This window comes from Dendropsophus ebraccatus, chromosome 4 (genome assembly GCF_027789765.1).
Source record: "Dendropsophus ebraccatus isolate aDenEbr1 chromosome 4, aDenEbr1.pat, whole genome shotgun sequence".
NCBI lineage: Eukaryota > Metazoa > Chordata > Amphibia > Anura > Hylidae > Dendropsophus > Dendropsophus ebraccatus.
In genome coordinates this window covers 106,493,363-106,511,610 of record NC_091457.1, presented here as the reverse complement: position 1 = coordinate 106,511,610, position 18,248 = coordinate 106,493,363, and the positions used below count along the sequence as shown (strand labels likewise).

The 18,248-nt window shown below is 43.6% G+C and overlaps 1 protein-coding gene across 1 annotated transcript in view; it reads right to left on the bottom strand.

Annotated features, from left to right (window-relative positions):
• Nucleotides 1-18,248, bottom strand: part of ITPR1 (inositol 1,4,5-trisphosphate receptor type 1) — a 104,933-nt gene that overhangs the window by 62,784 nt on the left and 23,901 nt on the right. The window lies entirely within an intron of this gene.

Below are 18,248 nucleotides of genomic sequence, written 5' to 3'. Positions count from 1 at the left end.
TATTTTGCCGCAATTCACTGCAAAAGAGCTAATTAAACGCTATGTGTAAACATGGCCTAATGGTGCGTTTACACAGATTTATCCGACAGATTTTTGAAGCCAAAGCCAGGAACAGACTATAAACAGGGAACTGGTTATAAAGACTGAGATTTCTCCTCTTTTCAAATCCAATCCTGACTTTGACTTTTCAATAATCTGTCAAGTCTTTCTGTGTGAACCCACCATAATAATGAAGATCTATCATTATAAGGCACCAGCCTGACTGATGTATCTGTGTGGGGCAGCCCCAGCAGAAGCAGCACATTTACAATGAACAGTAGGTCAGTCATACAATTGATTGACAGAACGTTATGGAGATTGCTACAGGTTCCCATCGAAAAACCGTGCAGGACACCCCTGCTGCCATACTACAAGTCAAGATGCACATTATCTGGAGCAGCAACACCAATGAGAACAATCCTGTACAGTCCCAAATCCACACATTTCATGTGGCAGCAGGTCCCTGGGTCCAACCTCCATGCTTTTTAGTATGTCCCGAGGATGGGCACTGAATTCTCCTGAACAAAAAGAATGAAGAAAAAGAATGAACATTATTTCCTATAGGGAGACATCTAAAATATGGTTTTAATTGGTTTAATTAGTTAGAAAGACCAGGAATGAACAGTATTTTTCTGTAGTGCTCAGTGTACTAGTGTATGTACTGTAGAAACCGATGTGTAATACCTTACCTGTGCAAGGTACACCTGGAATGAATAGGATAAGTAGTGAAATTAAGGCATATTCCATCATAAATCATAAAAAGAGGTGTAGTTCTTTCCCCGTGCAAGATAGATCAGGAATGAACAGCATTTTTCTTTAGTGCTCAATGTACTGAGTGTATGTACTGTAGAAACCGATGTGTTTTACCCTACCTGTGCAAGGTACACCTGGAATGAGTAGGATACATAGTCGATGCAAGGGCAGAGAGATCCATCCTTCTGGACAAATAAGAACCCTACTCCAGCTAAAGAGGAAGACTTTTGGAAGAAGCCCTTTTGCAGGTTATCCTTGATGTACGCAGACATGGCTTCAGTTTCCGGATCAGAGGGTGGATACACTCTACCACGACTGGCCGTAGCACTGAGAAGTAGATTTATGGGGCAATCTTATGGCCGATTAGGTGCTAACATGTCAGCCTTCTTTTCGATGAACACATCAGCAAAGTCCTGTTACTGGTCTGGGAGACCAGGCAACGGCTTGGAAGAGTCAGAAGGTGGTGGAGGTACCCGGTTGTGAGAGGTCTGCAGACATCTGAAGCAATCTGGCCCCCAACGTAAGACCTCCCTGGTCTTCCAGTCAAGGCTAGGGGCTAAGGGAGACCCAACAGGTTGGCAGAAGAGGAACGGGACAGAATGTAGAAGGTGATCTTCTCTGTACTTTGACTTGCCAGAAGTTTGTCGAGCAGGACCACAGGGAGTAGCCACTTCTGGACCAAGGATGCTGCAACAAAGTTGTGTGCTGAGCCATAATCCAGGAAGGCGGTGGACTGGAATCGCTGTCCAGAAGAAGCAGAGCTCATAATCGCCAAGGACAGGCATGGAGAGGAAGCATTCACACCTAGGGAGGCCTCTCCTACCTGGCCTAGGTGTAAGAGTTTCCCGTCTGCTGAGGATGTTGAGCACAATTCAGGTGGAAGTGGTTGGGTCTAGCACAGAGTTCTCTCTTCTGCCGTCAAATGACCTATGTCCACCTGCACGGGCTCATCGGAGGCTGGCGGGGACAAAGAACAACTCCTTTGTCAGGTAGTATGCGAAACTGTTCAGCACGCTGGCTCACAAACTCGACAGGGATAATGCTGCCTAGTCTCCACCTTTCCAGTTGGGCAAAGGACATGCTTTCCAGCCAGGACCTCCCTTCCTCTTTGAATGACCTGATCCACTTGGCCACTTAGATCGATGTTCGTTTCTCCGTAAGGGAAGAGGGAGTTTTGTCAAGAACGTGTTGGTATGTCCTCGCCGTATACAACTGCCTTCAAAAGACCACCTACTGCTTTGTCCCCGCCAGCCTCCGATGATCCCGTGCAGGTGGACATAGGTCATTTGACGGCAGAAGAGAGAACTTTTTGTCGGGAGCAAAACCTGTGCCTCGATTGTGCTAGACCCAACCACTTCCACCTGCTCAACATCCTCAGCAGACGGGAAACTCTTACACCTAGGCCAGGTAGGAGAGGCCTCCCTAAGTGTGAATGCTTCCTCTCCACGCCTGTTCTTGGCGATTACGAGCTCTGCTTCTTCTGGACAGCGATTCCAGTCCCACCGCCTTCCTGGATTCTGGCTCAGCACACAACTTCGTTGCAGCATCCTTGGTCCAGAAGTGGCTACTCCCTGTGGTCCTGCTCGACAAACTTCTGGCAAGTCCCAGTACAGAGAAGATCACCTTCTACATTCTGTCCCGTTCCTCTTCTGCCACCCTGTTGGGTCTCCCTTAGCTACAGCTGCACGCCCCTAGCCTTGACTGGAAGACCAGGGAGGTCTTACGTTGGGGGCCAGATTGCTTCAGACGATGTCTGCAGACCTCTCACAACCAGGTACCTCCACCACCTTCTGACTCTTCCAAGCCATTGCCTGGTCTCCCAGACCAGTAACAGGACTTTGCTGATGTGTTCACCGAAAAGAAGGCTGACATGTTAGCACCTCATCGGCCATAAGATTGCCCCATAAATCTACTTCTCAGTGCTACGCCCAGTAGTGGTAGAGTGTATCCACCCTCTGATCCGGAAACTGAAGCCATGTCTGCGTACATCAAGGATAACCTGCAAAAGGGCTTCTTCCGAAAGTCTTCCTCTTTAGCTGGAGCAGGGTTCTTATTTGTCCAGAAGGATGGATCTCTCTGCCCTTGCATTGACTATGTATCCTACTCATTCCAGGTGTACCTTGGACTGATAAGGTATTACCAATCGGTTTCTATTGTACAAACGCTCCTTGCTCTGTGCACTCCAGATATATGCTGTTCATTCCTGGTCTATCTTGCACGGGGAAAGAACTACACCTCTTCTTATGATGGAATAAGCCTTAATTTCACTATTTATCCTATTCATTCCAGGTGTACCTTGCACAGGTAAGGTATTACACATTGGTTTCTATGGTATATACACTCAGTCTACCGAGCACTACAGAAAAATGCCGTTCATTCCTGGTCTTTCTAACTAATTAAAACCATATTTTAGAGGTCTCCCTATAGGAAATAATGTTCATTCTTTTTCTTAATTCTTTTTGTGCATGCTTTTTAGTATGTCCCCCCATCCCCCCCACCTCAGTTACAGGAAGAGCTGCATCTAAAGTAAGTGCCCTGTGTACCTGGCACAGCTCCTATGTTTGCTAGAGATACAACGCTTGCAGTTATCTCAGCTCTCGTGAGAGAAAACAAACAAAAACACACACACAAACACACACACACACACACACACACTTCAAACACACACACACACACCTTTCAAATAAGCCTTTGTCAGAAAGTTATGTTGATTTGTAAATTCTCTAAAAATCTTTCAAAATCTCATGCCTTCCAGTACTTATCAGCTGCTGTATTGCCTGCAGGATGTGGTGTATTCTTTCCAGCGTGACAGTGCTCTGCTGCAACCTCTGTCTGTGACAAAAACAGTCTAATGCAGGAGAGATTTTCTATTGCAATTTGCTCCTGCTCTGGACAGTTCCTGTAGCCGACAGAGCACTGTGTCAGACTGAAAAGACTACACCACTTCCTGTAGGACATACAGCAGCTAATAAGTATGGGAAGACTTGGGATTTTTAAATAGAAGTTACAAATCTATATAACTTTCTGACACTAGCTTATTTGAAATGAAAAAAAAAAAAAAAAAAAAAAAAAACAACACCATGCCACTAACTAGTCTCTGCCTTTTAATCATTCCTGGACTGCATGCTGACAGGCCAGAGAGCAATGACTAGTACCGACGGATCCCAGATGACTAGTTGCCACCCTCTCACGTCCTTGCACGTGGAATAAACTACTTTTTCCCCACTGTAAAGCAATGCAGCTGCGGTTGGTAGCGTTGGGAAGCTGCACAGAAGAGCTATATTGTGTAGCAGAGGATCATGTCAACACAATTGTGCTGATTGGTTCCCTATAGAAGCAGCAAGTCCCAATGCCACCTGCAATTTAAGAACCTGTGGTAGCCACAGCCAGTAGCTGGGCCTGCAAGAAGTGCCCTCAACCTTCATTTAGGCTGGCTTCATACCGCCTTAACATCTCAGGAAAATGTTAGCGGCCACTGCTGTGTGTATGGATTTTTTCTGGAGTTGGTGTGCCCTTTTGGTCCAACAACTATGTGATAAGATGGCAGAGGAAAAGGAAGTTCAGCCATCTTGGTGCACACACCAGCACCTAAACCATAAAAAAAATTATTCACACAAAGTCAAAACAGCAGAAAATGAGCTAGAAAAACGCAAAAGCATTTAAAAAAAAAAAAAAAAAAAAAAAAAAAAAAAAAAAAAAAAAAGAAGACGCAATGCTCTGCACTGGCATTTTTTTGGAGGCCAGAAAAACACCACAAAATAAACAAGTGCGAGGGCACCTTCAAGCTTAGAAACCATCTGCATTTTTTGGCGTAACATTCCTTTTAGGGAAAAATAAAAATAAGTTACTCAGCGTCTTCCCTCGAAGTCTACATTCTTTAAGCGAACATAGGAGTATGCAAATTTATCACTACATCTTTATGGATACCTTTACAAAAACAATTGATTTGAATAAAAGTTATTTCCCAACACACATTTAATAACCATTCTTTAGCCCTGTTCTTCCTCATGCATTCCAAGCTTAGGACTGTTCACAGGCTTGTGACATCAATGGTCCCCCATATCTTGGATCCCAATCACACATGCTGGTAAGCTATGTTTTGGCCCACTTTTCCTGTAGTAGGAAGCTAGATGTTACGTAGATGCTGCATCCAGCATCCTCTCCTGCTTCGCACCAATTAAACAGATCAGTGCACAGGGCTACATTAGTTCTTTAACTGATCAGTGAGGAAATGGCCAGGGTGGTCTGCCATTGTTGCAAGATATATTTTTTGCCAAGTTCTGTCCCATAGCTTACATTTTTCATAAAATATGGAATGCATTTGTACAATAGAGGACACAATCCTACAACATTCATTTTTTTGTTGTTGTTGAAAAAGTGTTTTCTGTATGTGAGCCATAGATTGAAGGTATTCAATATGAATTAGAATTTCTGACTACTTGCACAATTCTTAATTGCTTGTCACACAATTCAGAAACCATCTAAGATTTCATACATGGCACCTATTTATAGTATTGTGAACAAGTTATATTCACATATTCCTGCTAAAGCAAGCTGGACTTCCTGACAACACGAGACAATGCTTGCCTACCAACAGATGAGACTGACGGGAATGGCTTTCCAAAAAAAAAAAATATATATAATAATATTATATATATTATATATATTTATTTTTTTATTTTTTGCAGATTTTATTCTACACTGCCAAAATTGCTCCTATCGGTCACTTTGGGAAACACAGATTTAATGTGTATAGGCACCTTTAGATAAAAAAAAAAAAAAAAAAAGCCAAGTACCCAATGCCAAGTACAGTGGTACATCGGTTCTCGAACCTAATTGGTTCAGGAAGACAGTTTGAGAACCAAGCAGTATCTTCCCATAGGAAACAATGTAATGTATTTAATTGGTTCCAGCAGCCACCAATAATTACCTACAGTACCCATATATTACATTGTATAGTGCCCAGTATAATCCCTACAGGACATTACAGAACAGCCCTATACTGTACAGTACATTATACACAAGAAACATTCAGCAAAACCAGCAATTATAGTACAGTAGTCACCAACTCCTCACTCATCCTTTACTGTAAAGAGTCCTCCCTCTGTAACAGATGGGTGTTACAGTGGTGCACTGACTGTACTACTACTGTACATGCACTCCAGCAGTCTTATACAGTACAGGATGGGAGATGGTGGTGCACTGGCTGTACTACTACTGTACTGTATATGCACTTCAGTAGTCCTATATGGCACTGTATGTGAAGCCTCACCAGTGCTTAACTTATACAACCCACCATCCATGCTTGCAAAAACGTTCAGATAGAGAACTTCAAGCCTGGGTCCCCAAAAAGTGTTTGAGAACAGAACAAGTGTTTCAGAACCAAAAATACAGTTTGAGAACCAAGGTACCACTGTATTCCGAGAAAAAAAACAAACAAAAAACAGCCAAGTTCTATAATAGGGGTTTATTGTAGATACAGACTTCTGTAGGGTTTGCAGCCCTGTAAGGCACCATTTACAGTCACACTCTGCCATTCATTATAGTATTCATGAAATCTATTGTGAACAGGCCACACCAGTTCTGCTCAGTACCGGCTTACAGAAGTCTCCCCTAGATTTTCAATGCGCAGTCGCCAGGTAGTCACTGCAGTCCATGTACAGTTGCACAACATGGTGTTTTCAGCTCTAGGGTTGTAGGGTGGTTAAAGTGCAGGTTAAATGTACTACTGATTCAGGCGATTCCGAATTACTTCCCACTGTCACCATAGATAACTTTACAAGAGCCGCTGTCTGTAAAAATGACTGTTATGAGCCAGGACCTGCCGCCATCTTTATAGAAGTCTTTCCAAATAAAAGCTGACCTCCCACACAGTGCAGTCTCCTGATAGAAGACACCCAACAGGGCAGGGATGAAGCAGAACTTAGTTGGTGAAAATTCCTCCAAAACACAACTGTAATGACCTCTGGAGACAAGATCCTCGCAGGGCTTCTAGGATGAGCGGAAACCTTAAGTTAATAACCCTTAAAGATCTCATAAAACCGGCAGCAGTCAAGAGTCTCAGCAACAGAAATTCTAACCAAGTTTGGCATTTTCTCCTGCATTGTTGCGAGATCCAAGAAGGAAATGTGTGACCGATATCACAGGACATGAGAGTCTGCCAAGAACATAATAGTCAACTCCAGGAGGACCAATACCACAACATGTAAACAAGCCAAGGGTTAATATCCATCATTCACTGGAGTTCAACTATAAAAGGGAGAAGCCCAGGCTACAGCTGCTCATCAATAACATCTAGTCATCAGCCTAGCCACAGGTGGTCATATACTTAAAGAGAAACTCCGGAAAAAGTGCTTTCAAATTAACTGGTGTCATGCTGCGTTTACACGTAACGATAATTGGCCCGATCGTACGATTAACGATGTCAGAGTAACGTTTTTTTTTTCATAACGAGCAGCGTTTAGACGGTACGATATATCGTACGGAAAAATTCGTTAGGCTTAAGTGTTCGCAAAACGATCGCACATCTCACACATTGGTTAAATCGGCGAACGACTGTTCACACAGAACGATTTGCGAATTTTTTGCGAACGACGATTTGATAACATGTTGAAAGATCAAAATGCGCAATGTATCGTTCGTCGTATGATCGTTCGCTGCGTTTACACGTACGATTATCGTTCGAATTCGATAGTTATCGCGCAAATTTGTACGATAATCGTTACGTGTAAACGCACCATCAGAAAGTTATATAGATTTGTAGTTTACTTCTATTTATAAATCTCAAGTCTTCCTGCAGGACATACAGCAGCTGTTAAATACTAGAAGTGGTGGATCTTTTCCAGTCTGACACAGTGCTCTCTGCTCCTGACAAAAACTGTCTGAGGGTAGCTTCACACGTACCGACCACAGCGTTAATAACGCTCCGAGTCGGCTAGGTCCTGGCAGATCACTTCACTACGTACACACAGCGGTCTGAACGACCGATGCATGTATGAAACTCTGCCGGCCGCTTAACCCCTTCAGCTGCCGCCCGGCTCCGGCTATGTATACATTACCTGTGCTCGCTGCACGGGGTCCCGGTGTACTGCTCTCCCGCCCGGCCAATCAGTGGCTGCGGCAGGGCAACACACTGATTGGCCGGGCGGGAGAGCAGTACGCCGTGACCCCGTGCAGCGAGGACAGGTAATGTATACAGAACGAGAGGGCAGTGGGAGCCGGGCAGCAACAGAAGGGGTTAAGCGGCCGACAGAATTACATACACGCAGCGGTCGTTCAGACCGCTGTGTGTATGTAGTGAAAGTGATCTGCCAGGACCTAGCCGTCTTGCAGCGTTATTAACGCTGCAAGTCGGTACGTGTGAAGCTACCCTAAAGCAGTAGCAAATGCCCATAGAAAATCTTTCCTGCTCTGGACAGTTCCTGTCACGGACATAGGTGGCAGCAGAGAGCACTGTGTCAGACTGGAAAGAATACACCACTTCCTGTTGGCAAAATAGCAGTTAAGGCTGGGTTCACACTGCGTTTCTGCAATCTGTTTTTCTCATCCATTTTTTGAAAAAAAAAAAAAAATGGATGAAAAACGGATTGCAAAAACGGATGCATCAAAAATGTGTGCATCCGTTTTGATCCATTTTTCCATTGACTTCCAATATTAAAAAAAAAAAAAAAAAAAAAAAAAAACACACTGATCTGTTTTGATAATTTTTTTTTTTTTACGGACACAAAAACGTTGCTGACACTTAGTTAAAAAAAAAACAGATCCGTTAAATGTATGCTAAAAACGCAGTGTGAAACGCAGTGTGTACCCCTTTAACCCCTTAGCGACCCATGCATATCTGATACGTCATGGTGCCGCTCGGGGTGTTCAGAGCGGGGTCCCGCCGGGACCCCGCTCTGAACGGCGCTGATCCCAGCTGACACGTGCAGCGCCTCTATTAGCCGGCGCGGGTCCCGTTGCCGCGCCGGCTAATTAAGCCTCTAAGTGCAGCTGTCAAACCTGACAGCTGCACTTAGAGGCTTCAGACCTCACGTCCCTGATGTCTAGTGGGACGGATCTCCCCCCCGCAATGCGATCGCGGGGGGGAGATCCGTTCTTCTGCCCGTGCCTGGCCTCAGCGTCGGAATGACGCTGATCCCGGCTCGGCAATAGATTGCTATGACCGATCTAATCGATCTTTGCTGTGTATATACACAGCATTGATCTCTATGAGAGATCAGTGCTTTGTATATACAAGTCCCCCAGGGGGGCTTCTAGTTACAGTAAAAAAAAAAGTAAAAAAGTGTTTATTAATAAAAAATCCCCTCCCCTAATAAAAGTCCAAATCACCCCCCTTTTCCCATTTTATAAATATAAATAAATAAACATATTTAGTATCACTGCGCGCGTAATCGCCCAAACTATTAATTAATCACATTCCTGATCTTGCACGGTAAATGGCGTCAGCGCAAAAAAATTCCAAAGTGCGAAATTGCGCATTTTTGGTCGCATCAAATCCAGAAAAAAAATGTAAAAAAAAAAAAGAAAGATCAAAAAGTCGTATATGCGCAATCAAGGTACCGATAGAAAGAACACATCATGGCGCAAAAACTGACACCTCACACAGCCCCATAGACCAAAGGATAAAAGCGCTATAAGCCTGGGAATGGAGAGATTTTAAGGAACGTATATTTGTTAACAATGGTTTGAATTTTTTACAGGCCATCAGATACAATATAAGTTATACATGTTATATATCATAGTAATCGTAACGACTTGAGGAACATGCATAACAAGTCAGTTTTACCATAGGACGGACGGCGTAAATGCAAAACTCCCCGAAATCAAAACAAATTCGTTTTTTTTTTTTCAATTTGACAGCGCAAATGATTTTTATCCGGTTTCGCAGCATAGGTTATGGAAAAATAATGCCTGTCATTGCAAAGTACAATTGGTTTCGCAAAAAATAAGCGCTCATATACGTCTCTAGGCGAAAAAATGCAAGCGCTATGGACTTTTAAACTTAAAATGGAATAAGCAAAAGCGCAAAAACGAAAATAGGCTTTGACCTTAAGGGGTTAAAGGAAGCGGTTCACAACGTCAATACACCTGCAAGCTCAGGAGAGCGTGTGTTTTCTCACTGTTTAATATATTCAAGCAATCCCAAAAAGGCACAAAAGACTGTAGTGTTAAGACCCCTTTATTGTAAACCTCACCCTAAAATACAATTTTAATTAAATGGCAGTACAAAAGAAGGTTAAAACATGGTTATGTGTGACTCACAAGTCAACTCAATTATGGGATAGTATGAATTGTAATTCTCAATGTTCAAACCAAATATCCCAAATGCTTTCCCCTTACATTTCCTTAGAAATCATGATTTAGGGTTCGGAGTTACAATAATGATGTTCTGAAGCATGAAGAATGTTTCCTCCCGGGCTGTAGTCATGGCTCCCGGGCTGCAGGCCACGCCATAGAGGGGCTTCACCCCTGGCCCATTCGTGAATAGAATGGCGCCATACACAAAAACTGGGCCGTGGTAAAAAAAAAAAAAAGGGACTGCAGCAAGTGGTCAAGTGGTGATTGTGGCAGTTAAGATTCAGTTCCATATGGAGAAGAAAAGCCAAGGGCACTCACCAGTCAGTAGTGAAGAATCTTTATTTCATGGTGCAATAAAATCTCCAAACTGGTCGGAGCAGACACCATCCCAAGTTACAGCGTGGTCATGATGCCCATTTCGCGCGCATGCGCGCTTCATCAGATGATGCGCGCTTCATCAGGTGATGCGCACGAAATGGCCATCATGACCACGCTGTAACTTGGAATGGCGTCTGCTCCGACCAGTGTGCAATTTGGAGATTTTATTGCACCATTGAAATAAAGATTCTCCACTACTGACGGGTGAGTGCCCTTGGCTTTTCTTCTCCATATGGAACTATATCATGACGTATCAGTGCGTTTATGAGGAACACCCCCGTCCCTAATCGGCATTAGTCCACAATACACCCAGCTACACTACCATTACCACATGCTAGAAGTAGTGCCGGTGATACCTCTCCGAACACTATTGTGGCAGTTAAGAGGTTTCTTGACTTGCCACCCCTGGCGTGACGCATTCGCTGGTATGCAGATTATCTTCTATAGCATCACAAAGTAATGAAGGTCTTCAAATATTCCATGTGTGCCTACCCTGTTTTGCCTCCTGCAAGGCCGATTAGGTTGCCTATTAACGTTCTGTTGACAATCTGAATACTGCCTTTTTGGCACTAAGAGTAATTTCAATTTTGGAACATATAATCAATTAAAAAAAAAACTTATTAATTTTATTCTTATTATTTCAACAACTTCCTACTAATCATATTCTTTTATTTGTTTTTATAAAAGAAATATTTTGTATCAGCACATCCATAACAATCTGAACTTTTTTATCCCACATGAAGAATGCTATAAATAAAAAAATAAAATAAAAAAGACACACAAACATGGCCCACAAAAAACAAGCCCTCAAATTAGGTCATGGCACTGGCACCTTGAAAGTGACAATTAAATAAACAAACTAAGAAAACCGCTTGGTCATTGAGGTAATAAAGCGACTCTGCACCCACAATCTGACCCCTCAAACCGCTTGTACATTTCGGATAGCTGCTTTTAATCCAAGATCTGTCCTGAGGTACGTTCGGCAGGTGATTAAGTTATTGTTCTAAAAAACAACTTTTAAATTTGTAGGCCATGCCAAATGGGAGTATCTTTGCCCTAACTTTGCACCAGCCCTCAGTCCCTCCTCCCCACACTCTTCATCCTTAGGAATGCCACTGAAACATTTTATCCTGTCTGAACATTGCACAGGTACTCAACCATTCAGCCCATGTGCCAGGCTGACACAGGTGAGGAATAGAAGACAATCTGCCTGGAGCATTCCTAGTGATGAAGAGGGTGGGGAGGAGGGACAGAGGGGTGGTGCAAAGTTAGGGCACAGATACTCCCATTCGGCACGGGCTGCAAGTTTAAAATTTTTTAGGACAATAACGGCATCACCTGCTGAACAGACCCCAGGAAAGATCATGGATTAAAAGCAGCTATCTGAAGGTACAAGTGGTTTGGGTGGGTCAGATTGTGGGTACAGAGTCGCTATAAAGGTATTTGGCTTACTTTTAGTAAGAGTACTGTGTCCGAGCCCTAAACGTTTAGAGGCCCCACTGTGAACATAGCAATACACAAGAAAAAAAAAAAAAGAAAAAAGAAGTGAAATTAAGAAAATCAGCCACTCCAAGCACAGGGGAAACAATTTCATGAAGCTCCACAGAGATCAAGAGTCAGGTGGGCCGGAGGCTCAGAGACCACTGAATATCCTCATCTTTATGTCCCTAAAGCCCTTGAAATTTGTGGGTCTATTTTTAGGACTTTGTGAAAATCCAGCTGCCGGGAGTCACGTCACAGAGGGAACGATCGGCTGCTACAGATAACTGGCAGCAACGAGGCATAAGAGATTTAATGACTAAAAAATGCTTCAGTCGCTCATTATATCTGGGGGGAGGAGGATGGCGGCCTAAGCTGATGTGACACTATGGAGGGAGCGCTTACAGGGCACTTGTGACATTTCACTATCAAAATGATGCTCTGTTACATATTCCTGGAGGGGGAGGGGAGGACCCTCATGCAGTGCAGGTGATCCAAAGCCTTGACCCTCCCAGCAGACAGTCGCTGATAAATCAATGATCTGCGCAGCCGGATCTCATCAGTTCCAGACGTTTCATCCAGTTTTGCTTCATCATCAATACAAATGACATTTATAGAAAATAATGAACAGATGCAGATTTAATAGGCAGCGGAAAACACTCTGTACAGAGATGATGGGATTTGTACTCAGGATTGGAGGGGTGGGGGTGAATTTATACTTCTAGCATTGCTGCTCTAACTATTGCAAAACTACATCTCACCACTTGTCAGAGACCCCATGCCTATTGCTAGTGTATGGATATTATTAGAAGCTGCATTTCCCCATTCAGGGTCCCCCCATTAGTGGCCAGTGCAAAGGACTTGGCATCAGAAATGTTCCTATAACAGTCTGTGCATTACGATGGATAGGGAAAGCGGATGAGACATCTGGAATTAATGGCGTCTGTGGCCCTATCCCTCAATCACCGTATAACACTCCACACAGACTGAAATGGTTTATACTAGAAGGAATTCCTAGCAAGTTACCAATAGGCCAGGACTGGATGGTGGAGGTTTCCTGTGTCACACAGGACCAGCTGCAGTCCAGTAGTCACCAGCAAAGTCTAAGATCATTCTGGACTGCAAATAGTCCATCCATGCATGGGGCTGCATATACAGTAGTAGTATACAGGGTATACAGGGTAGTATTCTGCCACAACTAAACATAATACCTGAATAAAACTTAGAGTAAAGGCCCTATTCCATGGAACGATTATCGGCCGTATTCAGTCAATATCGGCTGATAATCGTCCCGTGGAATACAAGCCAACGATCAGCTGACATCGTTCATGTCAGCTGATCGTTGCAGTCGTTTGTCTTTTAAGCACGTTGAAAAACAAACTACAGCAACGATATGCTGCCATAGCTCCGTGGAATAGGAGAGGTGGCAGCAGACCGCTGCTGTATGCTATGGACTGCTTGTTTGCTCCTCACAGTCGGCCCGTGGAATAGTGCCTTAAAGAGTCACTGTCGTATTTTTTTTTTTTTTTTGCAGAAATCAATAGTCCAGGCGATTTTAAGAAACTTTGTGATTGGGTTTATTAGCCAAATCTGCCATTATCTGGATGTAAAAAGCCTTTTTCCAGGTCCCCCCCTCCTTCCTCTTTTTCATCCACTCTGAAAAATCTGAAAATTGTGACTTGTTGCAGGAGACGTACCCTGTCTGTTCTAGGGAGAGGGGAGGGGGGAGGAGGAAGGAGGGAGTTAGCCGGCAGCAGAAAGCAGATAACAGAGGATTACAGGCACCGAGCTGGGTGACAGCTGTAATCTGAGCTCAGACAGGTCACTGGTGACTGTCACAGGAGATATCCCGTGAGGGATTTGTAGATTAACTCTTTGTTGTCCTGTTTTGGTCTTTTGTTTAGCTCTCTCCATAGGAGAACAATGAAGACAGGGGGGAGAGCTTCAAACTGCTTTTTCATGATAAAAATGCATTTTTCGGATAATAAACCCAATTACAAAGTTTCTTAAAATCGCCTGGACTATTGATTTCTGCAAAAAAAAATTTCACGACAGTGACACTTTAAGTACCCAAAGACTTGAGATTTTTCAATACAAGTAAATTACAAATCTCTGGCACCAGTTTATGTGAGAGAAATTTTTTTTCCGTGCACTACCCTTTTAAGAATTAGCCGTTGTGAATGGTGGTAAATCCCACTGGTCTCACCTTCCATTGTACACATTCTGTCTACTAGGCACAACACTGCTGGAAAGTGATCTGTACAGAAGTGCCAGCCTATTTGGCATAGTGGTCAGAATGAAAACTGCAAGATTTCTTACTAGTAGTAGATTAGTACAAGCAATAAATTCCATATATGCTTACAAACAGTCTAGTGTACTGGAGGTGGGCCCAGAGATCCCCTCCCCTGGGTGATGTGCTCCTTCTGAATCAAATCCAGCCTCACCCGGCTCGGCCTTGTTCACTCAACGGCAAAATAATCACTCCGAAAAAAGAACTTCAAGGTTTGAAGCACATTTTGCCTAGCTCAAACTTGAAAAACCAAGCGCAAATGTTTGCACGAGGCCCCTCATGTAGAAAAACTGTGGGCTCTAAGTTTGCGCCTTGTGCGCCAAATATGTAGAAAAGGGACGGGCCAAGGCATTGCACACAAGAAGGTGTACCTTCTGTGCATGCAAAATGTTTCAGTTTTAGCACCAGGATTATACGTAGATCTGCGCACCAGCCTCTGTTACTGGATCGAAAAGGAGTGCGCCTCTTGATAAATGTAGTGGCAAAAACCCAGTAAAATTAAAAAAAAAAGTGCTGTACCTAAAATATAACCTATTGTCAGTATATAAAATATACCAAATTGTGACCCCATCACCAAAACATAGGTAAATATAGTTCTAAAATTTGACCTGCGAGTAGGAAAAAAAAAAAAAGCAGCAAATATACACAATATATGACCAATCACGGTCACAAATACTCCAAATATATAAATGCATAGGTACATAGGTAAGTAGGTCTGCCGTAGTGTCATCAGGGGAGAATAGGCAAAAATTTTACAAGTATAGGCTGTCCCCTCAGTATAAAGTAAATGTGAGACACCTAATCCATAAGTATATTTATGGATTAGGTGTCCTACATTTACTTTATGCTGAGGGGACAACCTATGGAACCCTGAGTGATGAAACCTACTGACATCTCATTTCTTAAAGAGGTTATTCACTTTCTTCAGGGCATACAGCAACTGATAAGTGTGCGAAGACCTGAGACTTTTAAATAGAATTACAAATCTACATAACTGTTTTAAAACCAGTTGATTTGAAAGAAAGATTTTTGCTAGATAACACCTTTAAAGGGGTACTCCGGCAGGGGGGGGGGGGGAGGGGGATTTATTTATTTATTTATTTTTTTACTGACACCGGGGAGGAGGTGGCTGAGGGAAACGACGTCCATTCACCTCCCCGGTTCCAGCAGCGGGTCCCGCATCCCAGCGCTCCAGTCTCTGGTTCTAGGCCGCTTCCTGGTGTCTGACGCGGGCCCGAGACGATACGTCTCAGGTCCGATCAGCCAGTCAGTGACAGAGGCGGGATCTGAGCGGACTTGAAACGGATCCCGCCTCAGTCACTGACTGGCTGAGCGGACCTGAGACCTCATGTCTTGGGCCCGCGCCAGACACCAGAAAGTGGCCGGGAACCGTAGCGCCGTGATGCGGGATCCGGCACTGGAATCGGGAGGTGAGTGGACGTAGTTTCCCTCAGCCACCTACTCCCTGGTGTCAGGAAAAAAAAATGCCGGACTACCCCTTTAAGGACAAGTACATTTGCTGCAACCTCTAGATGTAAATAAACTTTTTTTTTCCAACGACAGCAAGCAGAGAGAAGACAACAATCTGTACCAGGCCTGGTAAGCAATCAAATCAGCACTTTAGTGGGGGTCGCCTGGTATATTAGGTTACATTCGGGGCAACTGGAGAACATAGTCTCAGCTTTTCAATCACACTGACATTCATTGGAAAGGTTTTGATTTCTGACGGATGATAGTTGCTGGCATTATAATGGTAATGCATCTAATGTACAAAAAAAAAAAAAAAAAGTGTTGTCGCACAAGTCCTTTTGTGGGGATCACAGTCATCACCATAGTAATAAGCAGCCTCTCGAGGTCAGTGTATTCTCACGCGCTGCTCTACAGTCTTTACATGCTGAGATTTTTCTATAGACAACAAGTTAGAGCTATACAATCATAGGGAATAGCTGGTGGATCATATATAATCATGACAGCATCAAGGAACTGTATTGGAGGACCCCAGCTGTCCATAGCAGGGAGTAGACACCCACTCACTCCAGTGGGCACCCTACAGAGTTTCTATGATGCAGAAACTCCAAGTGATCAGCTGGTCTCAGAAGTGAGGGAGGTAATGGTGCGTTTACACAGACAGATTTATCTGACAGATCTTTGAAGCCAAAACCAGGAACAGACTACAAACAAGGAAAGAGATTTTTCCTCTTTTCATATCCATTCTTGGCTTTGGCTTTAAAAATCTGTCAGATAAATCTCTGTGTAAACGCACCATAAGTAACCTGAATCAAGGGGGAAGATGTTTTCCAACCTAGGTCTCTCTCCCATGCTGGGGTTGGAGTTTTGCAAGGTTGGAAACTCTCATCTCCATGTACCAGCATAGGTGATACAAATCAAAGGACATAGGAACATTGTAAGTCATCCATGGCAATCAGGGAAAATTGAGAAGTTGTTGGTTTTGCCTGCAGAGGTGAGAACAGATGATACGGGTATGACGTGTGAGAACCCACCTGTAGTATAACTACCCCATCCACCATGTATTCAGCGGCAGCAGTAAACTACAAATGTACAACAAAGCCACCATCAGTAAAGAGACTGGTGAGGACCGGCAGGGAACTTTCAGGACACTTTGCTGGAAATTATTAAAGCAAGACATTCAGTTGACCCAGGTCACATCTGATCATCATTATAAAGTTTATATATAGGTACAATCCACATAGGCAGCCAATTCACTAGACACAGAAAATCAGTTATCTGCATTATACTGCAGAACTTTAATCGCAATTCTGCTGGCACAGTCACAATGTAGATATATGTGACTTATCTTGTACAGAGTGGCAACTGGTCGATAACTACAGAGGTGCATTTAAAGTGACTCTGCACCCACAATCTGACCCCCCCCCCCCCAAACCACTTGTACCTTTGGATAGCTGCTTTTAAATTGAAGATCTGTCCTGCGGTCCATTCGGCAGGTGATGCAATCATTGTCCTAAAAAACAACTTTTAAACTGGCAGCCCCATGCCAAACGGGCATGGCCTAGATTGTGTATGCATTAGGCTGGCATAACCCCTCCGTCCCTCCTCGCCCTCTTCATAATAAGGAATGCTCCAGGCAGTTTTCCTCCTAATCCCCACCTGTGTCAGAACGGCACATGGGCTGGATCGTTAAGACACCTGTGCAATGTCCAGACAGGAGTTAATGTTTCAGTGGCATTCCTAATGATGAAGAGGGTGGGGAGGAGGGACGGTGCAAAGTTAAGGCACAGATACACCCCTTGGGCACGGGGCTGCAAGTTTAAAAAGTTGGTTTTTTTAGGACAATAACTGCATCACCTGCTGAACGAACCCCAGGACAGATCTTGGATTAAAAGCAGCTATCCAAAAGGTACAAGTGGTTTGGGGGGGGGAACAGATTGTGGGTACAGAGTCGCTTTAAGGGAAACCTGTGGCAAGGGCTATGGTCATGGCAGTCTGTCCATAGGGTGCTTTTAAACACACAGATAACCTGAAATATTTTTTAAGTCAAAGCCAGAAATTGACCTGTTTGTGCGACTTTTTAAAAAGTCAAACGATAAAAGTTGGCCGCGGATTATATGAACTTTTAGGTGAATACTTAAAACAGGCAGATTAAAAATAAGTCGCATCTAAAAAATATTCACCTGTCGAATACTGGTTCATAAATAGAACTTAGACCAAAAATTGGCTAAAAATTCCAATTATTTACCTACAAATAGGCGCAAAACCCTTAATAAATTTCCCCCCTCAGTCTCTTATGACCTGTCCTGTTAACAGTGTGTTCCTGGCTTGGGTCTTAAAAAAAATAAATAAAACTGGTCAGATATCAGAGTGTGTAAAAAGACCCTTCCACTGGGATGTAGAGTATGTAATATAAACCTACACCTGAAAGCACACACAGCCAGAAAAGAGCCTCCACTGCCACAAGCTCTGCCTATCACTGATTGACAGATTTTGACTCATTGCTATACATAGTGACAAATCTGTCAATCATGGAGAGCCGACA